Below are 13458 nucleotides of genomic sequence, written 5' to 3'. Positions count from 1 at the left end.
AGACAGAACTTGTGCTTGTATGACAGTTCGAACCCCCTCCATATTTATTATGATGTGATTTTACTACCATTTTTCTTTAGCCTGAATCAGCGTGGCATGACACGCTTCGTTTTTTTGATTGTAGTTTCCTCATTATAATTTCCTGCAGCGTACGAAGTATTAATTATATATATTAGATCCTTACATATCAAATTGGCGTTTTGTATGGGAGGAACAAAAAGTCGAATATTTTAAAATATAATATATTTAATTAATCAAAGTATGAACCATTGTTTTCTATGCACTTTTGCCATCTCATAGGTAGTTCATTGATCCCTTTACTAAAAAACCAGTCGGACGGGAATCAATAAAATCTGTGAAGGCGATTTGGACTGCCCCATCAGAGTTAATTTTTTTCCCTTGCAAGAAGTTGTCCAAATTTCGAAAAAAATGGTAATCTGTTGGAGCAAGGTCCGGGGAGTACGGAGGATGTCTTAGACATTCCAATTGAAGCTCTTCTAATTTGGTAGCCGTCTGTTGTGCAGTGTGTGGTCTGGCGTTGTCGTGAAGTAGCAGTGACGTGGAGCGGTTGACCAGCCTAGGTTGTTTAGCTGCTAGCTTTTCCATCATGGTTTGCAGTTGCTGACATTAGACATCAGCCGTAATAGTCTGGCCAGATTTGAGAAAACTGCAATGAACAATACCGGCACTAGTCCACCAAACGCTTACAAGTAACTTCTTTGGGGTTAATTTTCGCTTGGGGCAGGATTTGGCTGGCTGGCCAGGATCTAACCATTGCGCTGAGCGCTTCCGATTATCGTAAAGAATCCCTTTTTTCATCACAGGTAATGATTCGGTTTAAAATACCTTCATTATTGTGCCGGTTCAGTAATGTAACGCAGCAGTCGACGCGCGTTTGCCGGTTTGCTTCAGTCAATTCGTGAGGTTTTTCCCACCTTTCAAGCTTTTTAATCTTCCCAATTTGCTTCAAGTGAATTAAAACAGTTTTATCACTAACACCGCAGCCTGCAGCTAACTCGGACGTGGTTTGCGATGGATCCGCTTCCAAAATAGCCTTCAATACTTCATTATCAACTTGGGTCTCAGGCCGTCCACGGGGCTTGTTCTGCAGGTCGAGTCGTTTCCGCAGCACTAGTGCCACGGCGGAACTCGTACTCGTAAATAATGCGATACTTTAAGTTTTCCATTTTGTAACATGAGTGACGCAAACAGAAAAAACAGAAGAAAGAAACAAATGAATGACGGTCATCGAAGCACAAATACATGAGTAAATAGCTGTACAAATTTGAATTTGAAATTCCTAACCAAAGAGGAGGTTGAGGTCAAAGTGGCCAGTACGACAAAACGCCAATTTCCATATGTAAGGACCTAATATATAGTCCAAAAAAATATACATTAACATAAAGGCAAGGTATTTTTTTATAAATACTTAAAATTTCCTAATAGGTAAACCTGTAATAAAATTTCAAATATGACGTGATTAAATAAAGAGTTGCATAAATAATGAAATGATTTATGAATAACAAAGTATTTTGCGTTCTATGTATATTTTGTATGTAATTAATTTATACTTAACGACGTTCCGGCATGCGAACAATTCTTTTGTTTATTCTACAGATTAAGATTTAAATCATATATTATTATGGAGGCCATCTTTCTGTTGCCGATTCGTTTGATTTTACTCATCCGAGTGGCAGGTGGGGCTGGAAGCTTAGATGTATAAAACTGGAGTACAGTGAGGATGCTCTTAGTGGAGGTTGAATATACTAATCATAAGTAAGAAAGAAATGTCAGGATCATATAAATGCAGGTTGCTTCTGCGAAAATTTCTATAAAAACATCGCAGTTCGTACCGAAAGTCAACATTTTTAAACACTAGGTGGGATTCTCCAAACGAGATAGAAAAAAACAGTTATTTTTGCCAAGTAAAATATTCTTTGCACCCCTAACATGCGAACAAAATATTCTTTTGTATGTAAAGTAATAATCTTTGTAATTAATGTCAACTGTCATTAAAATGTCAGTGGTCATTTTCCCGCGCATTTGTTTTCGTGTGAAGGCAGGGTCAATCAAATGCATAGATGCCATATTGCCACTCAATTAAAACCTGTTTCGTGTGAACTTGACATTATTGGGAAATCAGGTTTAGTAATTATCTTACAATGAAGTATTTTGTTATGTTTTGCTGTATTCGGTTTATAAATAGTTGATAATTTTGTTTGTTGATAAATACTATATCTTTTCCTTTAGTAGGCACTTCGAGTTGTTCATTAAGAGTCATTTGCAAATATTTGAATTATTTTTATCATTTACGTTAAATGTCGCTGAGTTGTACCGTTGTTATTATTAATTTTTATTTATTTATTTATTGTGGCATGAACGAAAACCTTTATTGGCTATTAAGTATATTTGAGAATCTTTATTGGTCAATTTAACCTTTATTGGTTCATTAAACAAAAAGCTGATTATAAAAACCCATTTACAACAAAATATAACATATAACTGGATGGGCCTAATAATGGGTATTTTTAATCATCAGTACTCTGGAACTAACAGCGTTTAGTTTGTACTGCCCGATCTCATTACATCGCAATTAATAGCTACAGATGATCAATGCAGAACTGTCAAACTAACTTAAGTCAAGGTTAAATAAAAACACCAGTCTGGGAACTATTCACATTCAAGACGCAATAAAGAAAAAATAATCGTAATCATTTTTTGTCCTTATTAATGAATACAAGTAAAGGTCAAAATATGCGTTTAAATTGTGATATTGAACTACAAACGGCAAGTTGAAGCAACCGGTTATGTCCTTTGCCTTTGAATAGGAATAATGTTAATTTGTTTTCTATATCTAGGTTTTAAAGATTAATAATACATGAAATCGATAACATTTGTATGTATTTTATAAATTAATTAATGTTATTTTAAGGTAAAGATGGAACACATATACACAAAAAGGTTCATTATTTACGAAAGAAATATTATTAAACACGGTACACCTAATCGGCTGTGCTGTGATGGTCTAAAAGTGTAGGTATGTGGGGTGGTAATATACTCTAAACTCACCTCCTATAATTACATATACTACAATAAATATTGTAATTTATTAGTTACAACTAATAATAATCATATAGACTTATGATTGTCTAATTGAATAAATAAATAATTATTATTATGATTTAAAGACACGTTGTAACCACATTTTCAAATCCCAAAAATTACAAAATCACGCACGCTTGAAAGCTATATAAACTACAAAGTTAAATATGAATGCGATGTCCAAGGTTCGTCAAAACGTTGTAAATGGACGATAAAACCAACAATATATCATATACGTTGTAAATTTTATCGTGCCTTTTACGATGGCCCACCTTTGTAGGTTTCGTTGCTAATATTCGTTATATTCACTTGTTTTATCCAGCTTCGCTTGTGGAAAAGAGTCCGGAAAACTCTGATGCAATCTATTTATTTTGTAATCCTACAGGTAACATTAATTATATACAACAAAAATCAATTATACTAAACATATAGCCAAAGATTAAATGCATATTATAATCAAAAAGGGCAAACATTTACTAAAGGAAATTATCAATATAAATTATAAAATACGTAATACCTAATTCGGCTGTGCTGTAGTATGAAAGTGAGTGTGTGTACGTGTGTATGTGTGCTCATGATGCTGGTGATTTAGTGTTGTGGGTATTCTCGCTACTCCTTACTACATCTATAAGCTATCGCGGAATATGCTTATAAGTAGCTTAAACAAGTTAAGGCTTAATAATGGTCGTTGTATGTCTGGGTTACAGTACCATAATCTATAATGTTAGTACAATAGCTTCATCATAGCATTCCCTGTGTTTTAATATATCATATAAACAGATGTATTATACTTAAGATATTCTAACATATTTACAGTATTAAGTGGAGCAGATGTGCTCACCAATTGGTGATGGCTACTAATGTATGTTTAAAAAAAACAGATTCAATTTAATTATTAAAAGGCCGGCCAATCACATTGCCCTCAGGCAATGCGAGAGTGTGTATCTACCACTTAACACAAGTGAAGCCTCCTGTCTGTTTGTTACATAAAAAACATATAACTTGTGAGTACCCCATATCTCAAGCATTATATTATTAATTTAAATTAAAGCAGATTAGTAATTGTAATGTAAGTCGCCGAATTAATGTTCGTATCAAGATTTTAAAGAAATAAATAAAAATCTAATCGAAGATATTGATGGTGCTGCTTATTGCTTTCGGATTACTACCTCATTATCGACTAGTAAAACCCATTTAGGATGTAGACTAGCTTTTTAAAGCTTCTCTCTCTCGTTAAAAGCATACATAACTCAATACCAGAAGGTTTCGCCTAGTTAACAAAATTAGATACAAATGAATCTTATTGCTGAGATCATATTTTATTCAGTCGACTTGTTCATTAACGAGCCGGTAATTCATTTATCATTATTAATGATATTTTAGCAACAGCGAAGTTATTTCTTTGAGATATTGAATGTTGCTCTTCTGCGTGGTGTAGAGCTTTTAATGACACCTTTCTAACGCTTTGAATTCTAAAATGTATGGCGCGGACCTTGGTTTTGATTACCATAGACTATTGGTAGACACATAAGATTATTACAGACACGGTGAACAGTATTAGCACATGCGGTTAACTTTTGGTATTAGGCGGTCCCTTACGATGTTCTTCTTTACTTATTAGCCAAAAACTTCTTATCTCGCGTCCTTAAATGGGGCAAAGACCCAGTGGTAATCTTGTGATAAGTATGTGATTAATTATTTAGGTAATATTAATGGTCACACTTCTGTAAGTAGCGCTTCAACGGTTTTAGGTCTGGGCCTCGAATTTCTGTATATGTTATATGATAGGCAAGTAGGTGCCTGACACGCCATCGACGTTTTCGGTCTAAGGCAGGCCGGTTTCCTCACGATGTTTTCCTTCAGCGGTCGAGCGAATGTTAAATGCGAAAATTTATATATATATATATATATAGTAAAAAAATATTTTTAATAGAAAGAAAGTCCAATGGTGCATAGCCAGAGATCGAACCTACGACCTTAGGTATAAGAGTCGCATGCTGAAGCCACTACGCCAACACTGTCACACTTCTACAGCGTTGCATATATAGCTGGTAGATCACTGTTTCGATTTCCGGAGAGTAAAATAATGTTTAGTTTTTAAGGTTAGTAGTTGCAATGTTAGGTAGTCACCGATATCCAGATTAAGCATTCTGATAAACGAGCTAGGTCTGGATATCTATAGTTTTTCTTTGAGTTTTTATAATTTAATTTTTTTTTATCTGTTGGAGTATATGCTTGCCTTTAATTGCTTGTCAAATTAATTATTGTATTTTGTTTTCCTTGTACCAACGTAGCAGTGTGGCAAACATTGGTAAGATTTAAACATATAAATGTTACTATAGAAAAACAATCTATCCCTATCAACAAATTGAACAATTGCGGGTATGTTAAGCTTTGAATTCCCAAGGTAATTTATGAAACGATATAGCAACACTACCGACACTCAATCAAGACATCCATTGTTTTTATACAATTAAAATTAATAACAAATCGATTCTCATGCAGGTGGCATCGTCTTCCGTGTTATTACAATTCAAGGACAGGTCCGTCACGGTATAAAACTAAGAATAATACTAATGAGATATTTGATTTTTACAGTTGAGAGAGGTTGGTAAAAAAATTAATTGGACAAAAGCTTCTCTTTACCGTAAAGAATGTCTCAGCGTGAACCTTTATAGAACAGAGAACGAATGGGCGGGATGCTCATCTGATGTTAAGTGACATGCCGATGGACACTCTTAATGTGGGCTAGCAAGCGTTGCGTTTAAGAATCGGTACGCTCTTGAACATCCCTAAGTCAAATTAGTACGAGACTACATCAGGTGGGCAGCTGGTCCCACATAGTTGTGGTGGACCGGACGTGGAGATGGAGATACAGGTGGAATTGCGAATATTATCTCAATTTGAATGGTGTAGTTTAGCAGACTATATGTATAAAACCACTACGCAGATATAGTATATAATATGTCTAAGTGAAATATTTGTGTAAATATGTGTGTCTTAGTTCGTAAGTGTTAGGCATTTTTAATTAAATACATTATTGGATCTATTCTATCATTGAATCAAGATTTTAAAATTATCTTTGCAGGTATTTTAAAATAAATTTTATAAGGTAAACATTATATAAATTAGAAGTTAACGCGCCAGAGATTTTATATAGATATGTAAATATAATGTAAATTGATATCCATTAAAGACGATTTCATCTGAGATAATCTAAGGCCACATGCAATATTGATTGCTATTAGTTGCACGAGTACAAGGGCTTTATTGCGATTTTGTACACATCACATATGTATAGTAATTATTTTATTTTACCGAAGGTTTTTAAGTGTCGGCCTAGTGCCAGTAGGTGGTAGGTTCGATCCTCGACTGTCACAAATAAAAACTACTTGTAAACGTAAAGTTAACAGCGTATGTCAAGTACAGGAGCTTGATCACCTACTTGCCTGTTAGATTGACATGTAATCGTGAAACAGATACAGAAATCTGAGGCCTAGACCTAAAGAGGTTGTAGCGCTACTGGTTTTTCAAACAATATAACTTAAAAGTTACCTAAAAACTAAATATATGTAAAGCCAAGAAATGAATAATTAATGAATTACCTGAAATATAGAAACCACATTTAGAGTTTGTTATTTCATAAAAGTTCTTCAAAACCAATATTTATCATTCCTAATTAGAATCCGCAAATATTCTAACAACTCAAAACTCGCGTCTTTTTCCACAGACTATCAAACTCTTTATATTACAATTAAATAAAACATCAGGTTTTCACACATGGAGGATAATTGACAATCTAAAAGTAATTATTATAAATGTTATTATTTTTAAAAATATATAACGATGTCATAAAGAAACAACAGTGGCGCTACAACCCTTGATCTGGGCTCATCTTCGATTTCCGTGGGTTTTGGGTTTAATTCATGCTAGTTTGCACGAGGGTTCCTTCACAGTTCGAGCGTGTGTTAAATTGGCGCATAGACAGAAATTTTGTTTTAAAAGTCAGGAACGCACTTGCGAGCCTTCCGACAATGTGAGTGTTCATGAGCTGCTGTATCACGTATATCAACAGATGAGCCCGTTTGCCCCTGTAATATATAAAAATCTACGACCTCTTGTTTAAGAAACGTGTTCAAGCCAATACTATTTAATATTATTTGCGCCATGAAACCTTGATCCTACGGTTTTATTGTGAGGATACCGGCATGTCGTAGACACAAATTATAAATATAAAACATATGCTAAACTATAACAGTTTTAACACTGCGAGTTAGTTTTGAGTCCAATGGTAAATGTAACCAAATAGTAAACAAGAACTGAGTGTCTTCCCCGTAACAGAGACTGTGAGTAGTGTTTTTGGACATTATCTTTCCTTTTTAGTAAATAAGGTTAACGAAAATTAGGCTAGATAGGTAATGTTAAATGATATCTTAGTGTAGAGAGTTAAAAAAACCGCGAACAAAATACCTCATATTATTTTACTTCTATTTCATTTACTTCCCGAAAGTATTACATAAATTAAACCTAAATAATTGGCGTATATAAATGAACTTACGCTTTAACTCCGTTTTTCCAGCATTTCCCATTCAAAGGAAACCCGATCATCTGTAAAACTATTAAAACGTAAAATCGTTTGGTTGTGAGAAATTTTCGCGGAAATAAAAAGGTGTTTTAAAGCAAGCGAGCCTTGACGAATGTGCTTTTTGCTGCACCTAGACTTTTAATTAAAACGTTCGCAAAGAAATTCGACAAAAACAACGGATGGATTATAAAATTCCATTAATTTATGTCCTTACATTGAATTGGGTTTTATTTTGTCGGTTAAAAAGGATTTAACATTTTCTTAATTGAAGGCATTCTTTAAAGCAGTTGTTTCTTGATTTGTGAGATCTGGGATAATAGACATATTTAAGCGCGTTAATTTCATAATTCACTAGTTGCCCCAGCGAACCTCATTGCTTCCTAATATATTTTTTTAGCTTACCTTTTTAGTAGCAGTAGTTTAGTACAAACGTATGAAACCTTTTGCTGTGCTACCATATAGACTGTTCGCGTTCCGGAACAAAAACCTATGTACTTATTAAACTTAGGTTTTTGTTTGTTAAATAATTTGATTTTTAAAAATATTTTCCTCCATAAAAACCTTCCTCAGAGGTCAAGGAATAAATTGAAAAAAAATTACTCGTCTTGGTTCAGCTGTCTTCGAATTTTGCGCTTAGCAACATATTTTGTGATTCATTATTATTTATATAGATATAACATGGATGGAAATCATTAATGAACTTCATAGATTAAAGTTGTTAATTGTCCGCTGAGTGAACTAACAAAAGGTTTAATATAATATGTTGTAAAGTGTTAGACATTTCGATATACTTTACTGTTTAATGTCTTGTTGTTTTATGTATGTACCGTTTTGTATATAATATAATTTATCTGCTGCATTGGGGTAATCCGTAATAATAACTTATTTTGTTAAAATAAATTAATATTTTTTGGATTGATCTTGATGTGTCCATTCTTTACCTATATTTGTTTTTTTCTGTGTGTTTAAAAACAACTTTTGTAGTTTTCTAGAAGAGATCGCTCTAAAGCGATAAGGCCGTAGCCCATCCTGTTATTTAATTATTAGTATTGTTCTGAATTCGCAACGAAGTGTAAAATAACCGTTTTCATGAGTAATATTTCTTTCTAGCAATCGAACCATTGATCCCCGAGCTATAAACCATATGGGCTACTTTACACTATAGGATAAGTGCGCATCTTATTTTGGAGATTAATTAAGCCATCTTTCGTTAAAGAGAAACATTTTCAATAATGTGACATGATTTATGTTTATCAAGATATTTTCTTTCAAAAATATTATACATTTCAAGTTGATACATATTTCTAAAGGTTGTGTTAGTGTCGTCATATACCATCCTCCTTTCACCAGCGAGGTCGCTACTAGTATACAAGTCGAAATATCTTTGGTTAACTGGTGTAAACAATAACGTTTTGTATAAAATAAAAACGAGTATGTCTTTATTAAAATATTTTCGTAAAAAACTTATACGTATGGACCTGAAAAAATGTCTAAATAACTTTAAAAAGGTTCAGAACCCTCATAAAGCGTGAACACAAGTATTTCCAATACAGGTCGGTGTTCTTTAAGGATAACATTAAATTAATTCAAGATGATCCACACGCTATCGATTTTATTGCTATAATTTATGCTGATACAAATTTTGCATTGCAAATTCTGTTTTTATTAGCTTTGGGGCGTTGACATCTATCTAAGATGATTGAACTAATTTAAGATATGCCGAAGAATTTCGATTAAGGCTTGAATAATAATATTTGTCAACCTCTAAGTTTCAACCTATTCCATATATTAAACAATAGCTTTTTCTAAATTTTAATTGTTGCTACGGTGGTTTAAATTAAACTTTTTTTTTTCATTAATACAGTTGTCTTTTTTAGTGTATATTCTTTTAAATTATCCATTTCGATGGCCCACAACATTTATAAATATGTTTTTATATGATTGCGAATATTCATAAATCTGACATAATTCTTCCTTTAAATGATATATTTTGTTTATCTCAGAATAAAATTAGACTAGACTAGAATAGACCTTTAGAATAGACTTATGGGCATTAAACGTAAAAGTTTTCTTTTCTGCGTAAAACATAGCCAACGTTCAACGTCAAGAGTAAATACTCTGCCTCCCACCATTTTTATAAAATGGTGTTATCGTTGTACACGAATTATTTGCTTATGTTTAGATTATATTTTCTAACAAAAATAATATTCTATTCATGTAAAAAACATTTCTAAAACTAGTTATAATAAAGTCCAATGTTTCACGACGAAATTGAAGTACGTTGACCTCAAAGGTCACATTTCTGGTTATCCTTAATCATTAAAATGTTTGGTATCGGATTTTTAGTTTTATTTACGAACTGGGGAAATATTTTGGATATCGTAAGGAATAATAATAATTCAAGTACATATGAGTATAGATGTTTTAATTATTTTGATTGGTTATAGTTCTCCCATTGAAATGTGTTTGATGATGTGGGTCACTCCGCATTTACCACGGAGAGTTTTCAGAGTTGTTCGGATTAATACTTGCAGCTGAGCTTCATCATCGGACGTCGAGGCAGAAGACAAAATTCCACCCGTATCTCCTCGACGTCCGTCGTCAACAACTGAGCGTTTTTTAAGGCAGATTTTGCCGCGCACCACCTCTATTTGAAACCAGCTGCCCACTAAAGTATTTCCGAACTAATTCGAGTTAGGGTCCTTCAAGAAAAGAGCGTTTCAAGAAAAAAATATTTCTTTTTTAGGATAAAGTCTAGTTTCTTAATAAATTCTAGTCTCTTTCATAAAATATTTGGAAAAAATTGAATTAAAAAAAAGCAATATTTCTATTCGAGGATAACAAAATTGACTACTGTATCGCTTTGTCTTTCAAAAATATAAAAATCCAATTATTTTCCAACAGCACAGATATTTATAACCGCCAAAATTAATTGATCTCCCGAATGTTAAATTGCGTTGTTGTCGAGAATTTAATGTCGCTCGTAAATACTTGCTTTTAGAGGTTTATTTCTGGTTTCTAAACTATAAATTTCGTCCACATGAGACCTTACTTATTTTTGTGCTTACCGCAGCGTTTAGGCTAATAAACTAGAAGTTTCATCTCGGGAAAATGGTGTTTATTTTGCTACCCGAAACTGAACATCTCTATTTTTTTGCTATGATTCGGTATATTATAAAACTGGTAGGAGGGAGCTCCTTGAAAATCACGAAGCTTCAGACTGAACGTAATGAAGGATCACTTCGGAGGTGGTCTCTTCCATTTAGAGGACATAGGAGATTTAGTTGAAGTCCCTTATAATCAGGTTGAGTTAATGTTTTTTTTTAAGACAAGTAGGATGCGATATTTTTGCCTCAAAATAACACTCAGATAAAAGTGTTATCGAAATGCACATCCGGTCACACAACTAATCGCCTATGGATTTATAATATAATAGGAGTGACTTAGTTTTTTGTATTCAGGCCGGCAATGCACTCGCGAGCCCTCTGGCATTGAGAGTGTCCATGGGCGGCGGTATCACTAAACATCTGGTGAGCCTCCTGCGCGTTTGCCCCATGTTTTATAAGAAATGTAAAAGAAAGGATTTTAACATTACCTCTTAATGGTTTTTTGGTGTTTTCTGTACTTTTAGTTAATTAAGACTATATTAAGCAATAATAAAAATAATGTATATGATCTGCCTAACTTTGCAATAAGTAATTCCTTAATCATTATAACAAATCTTAAATAAAAGTAAATTGTAAACAAATGTTATATTTTTAAAGAGTCACTCATGTTTGCATAATTTCAGTTATTTTCTATGAAATCTTTTATTGTAAGCGTGGTAGGAATAAAATCTCTCTGAGTTATTTCAGCCATCTCTGGTCGTATTTTCTACTACTACTGATAAAGTATTTTCTTATAACAATACCGGTTACGATGTTTTATTAAGCAATTTGTAATCATTTCAATAGTTTTCATTAATCAAACCAGCCTATAAGGAGGATGCGGCGATAATACGAAAAGGTTTTAAGCGAAGGCTGGTTCCTTTATAGTCTAAGCTTAACAGCCGTACATAACAATTGACCATATGTAACAAAGGAGAACTTGGACTCGGAGACAAGTGGTGAGAGCACAAAACTTTTTTCATTTAGTTTTATATTTACCATCAAACTATTCAAAATGATATCTCTGTGATTTAAAAAAAACCTTGTCCGAAACATAATGAATCAAAAACTATCCAAATTGGTAATGTCGTTCTAATATATATTATTTTTAATATGTCTTGATTACTGCTTACTAAGTTTTTATTGCTTTGTTTTGTTCCAATAGTTTTGTCTAAATAATTATGTCTTATGTATTTTTACCTTTCTTTATCTACTTCTGAAGTGAAACTTCTTTATCGGCGTTGTAAAAAAATTACCGTCACATTTTTCCGTTACGCGCCGCCTTTTTCTTGTCCCTACCACGGTTGATACGAAGAGATTCGAAGCCATTTATAACAAAAATATATAATAACTATAACAATGATAGTAATAATTCTATTGCAATTAATGAAAATCTGTAATAATCTTAGTAGTAATAAGGTAAAATTAAATAATTACTATATTATTCGTAATCATGTCTATGAAAAGAAAAGCCTTTTGTTAAAATTTATCTAATTTAACTTTATTTAACCAATTTCTGTAAAGTTGCATATAGTAGATCATTTTTCGAAAAATAAGGTCATAAAGAAGTTTCACTTCTTACGTGTGTACACGCACATATTTTTTTTCACAGTGGTTCCTCGGTAGAGATTGATCGAAAGCGGTCGCCAGTTTAGTCCTTTCTAGTCTACATTCAATTATGTCAATTGTATTATAGTACTGCATCTACGTGTTAATTAATTAAAAAATACTTTTGAGGTTAATTTAGATAAATCTCTTTCCGTAATTAACCTCAAAGCATTATTTTACTTAATAACTATTACAGCTTATGGTTCGTGTATGAGAGGTAGACAATAGCGAATCTAAGTATCGCTTACAAATGCAATGCGGTCGGCCTTGTCGGTGTGGCATACTAATGCGGCCCATTGCTGCCCTTTATGGTAACGACCTCGTGTCAGTGCAGAACAAAGAGGCGTTAAAGAGTTGCTAATTTTACGAGTTTAATGGCCTATTTTAATAACTTTTATTAGTGGCCAAGTTTCGAGCCTCTTTCAAAGGGTAAAAGTTGCCCAACTGAGCTTCGAATTTGGACTAAAATAAAAACTTTTATTACCTTGATACAAAAGTTATGGACAACGCATAAGTTGTAATAGAATTCCCGGCAAATGCCCCACTGTAACGGTATATAAAAAAGTCATTATTCGAGAATATTTTTGTCATTAATTACCGCTTATAATTGTCGAAGTAGAAATTCTATATAACAACTGTTAAATACGCGTCTAATACGACTCGTAAAAGTACGAATAGTAATGGATATAAAACCTGGACTTTTTACCTAAAATACCAGTTACAAACCAAAATGTATAATAGCAGTGTTGGCGTATGAGGCTCTCATCCGAGTCCGTCCAATTAACAGTAAAGGTACATGAAGAAACCGCCTTAGAGCTAATAATCTATGGCATATGTCAGGTACAGAAGGCTGAGTATCTGGCCAGGTCCGAGTTACGAAAATAAGGTTATCACAAAACAGATATAGAAATCTAAGGCCAAAGAATTTTATTTAAGAATAATAGTATACATACCCCAATGGACTGATACGGGGCTTTATTACTTTACTTTAGAAGATTTTGTGTTCGATACGTTGTT

At 33.1% G+C, this 13458-nt stretch overlaps 1 protein-coding gene across 2 annotated transcripts in view; it reads left to right on the top strand.

The window, feature by feature from the left end:
- Window positions 1-13458, top strand: part of LOC123712729 (Ig-like and fibronectin type-III domain-containing protein 1) — a 138470-nt gene that overhangs the window by 40955 nt on the left and 84057 nt on the right. The window lies entirely within an intron of this gene.

This window comes from Pieris brassicae, chromosome 8 (assembly GCF_905147105.1).
Source record: "Pieris brassicae chromosome 8, ilPieBrab1.1, whole genome shotgun sequence".
In the NCBI taxonomy this organism is placed as follows: domain Eukaryota; kingdom Metazoa; phylum Arthropoda; class Insecta; order Lepidoptera; family Pieridae; genus Pieris; species Pieris brassicae.
Note: the sequence above shows the minus strand (reverse complement) of the source record. Positions and strands in the feature narration are given on the sequence as shown.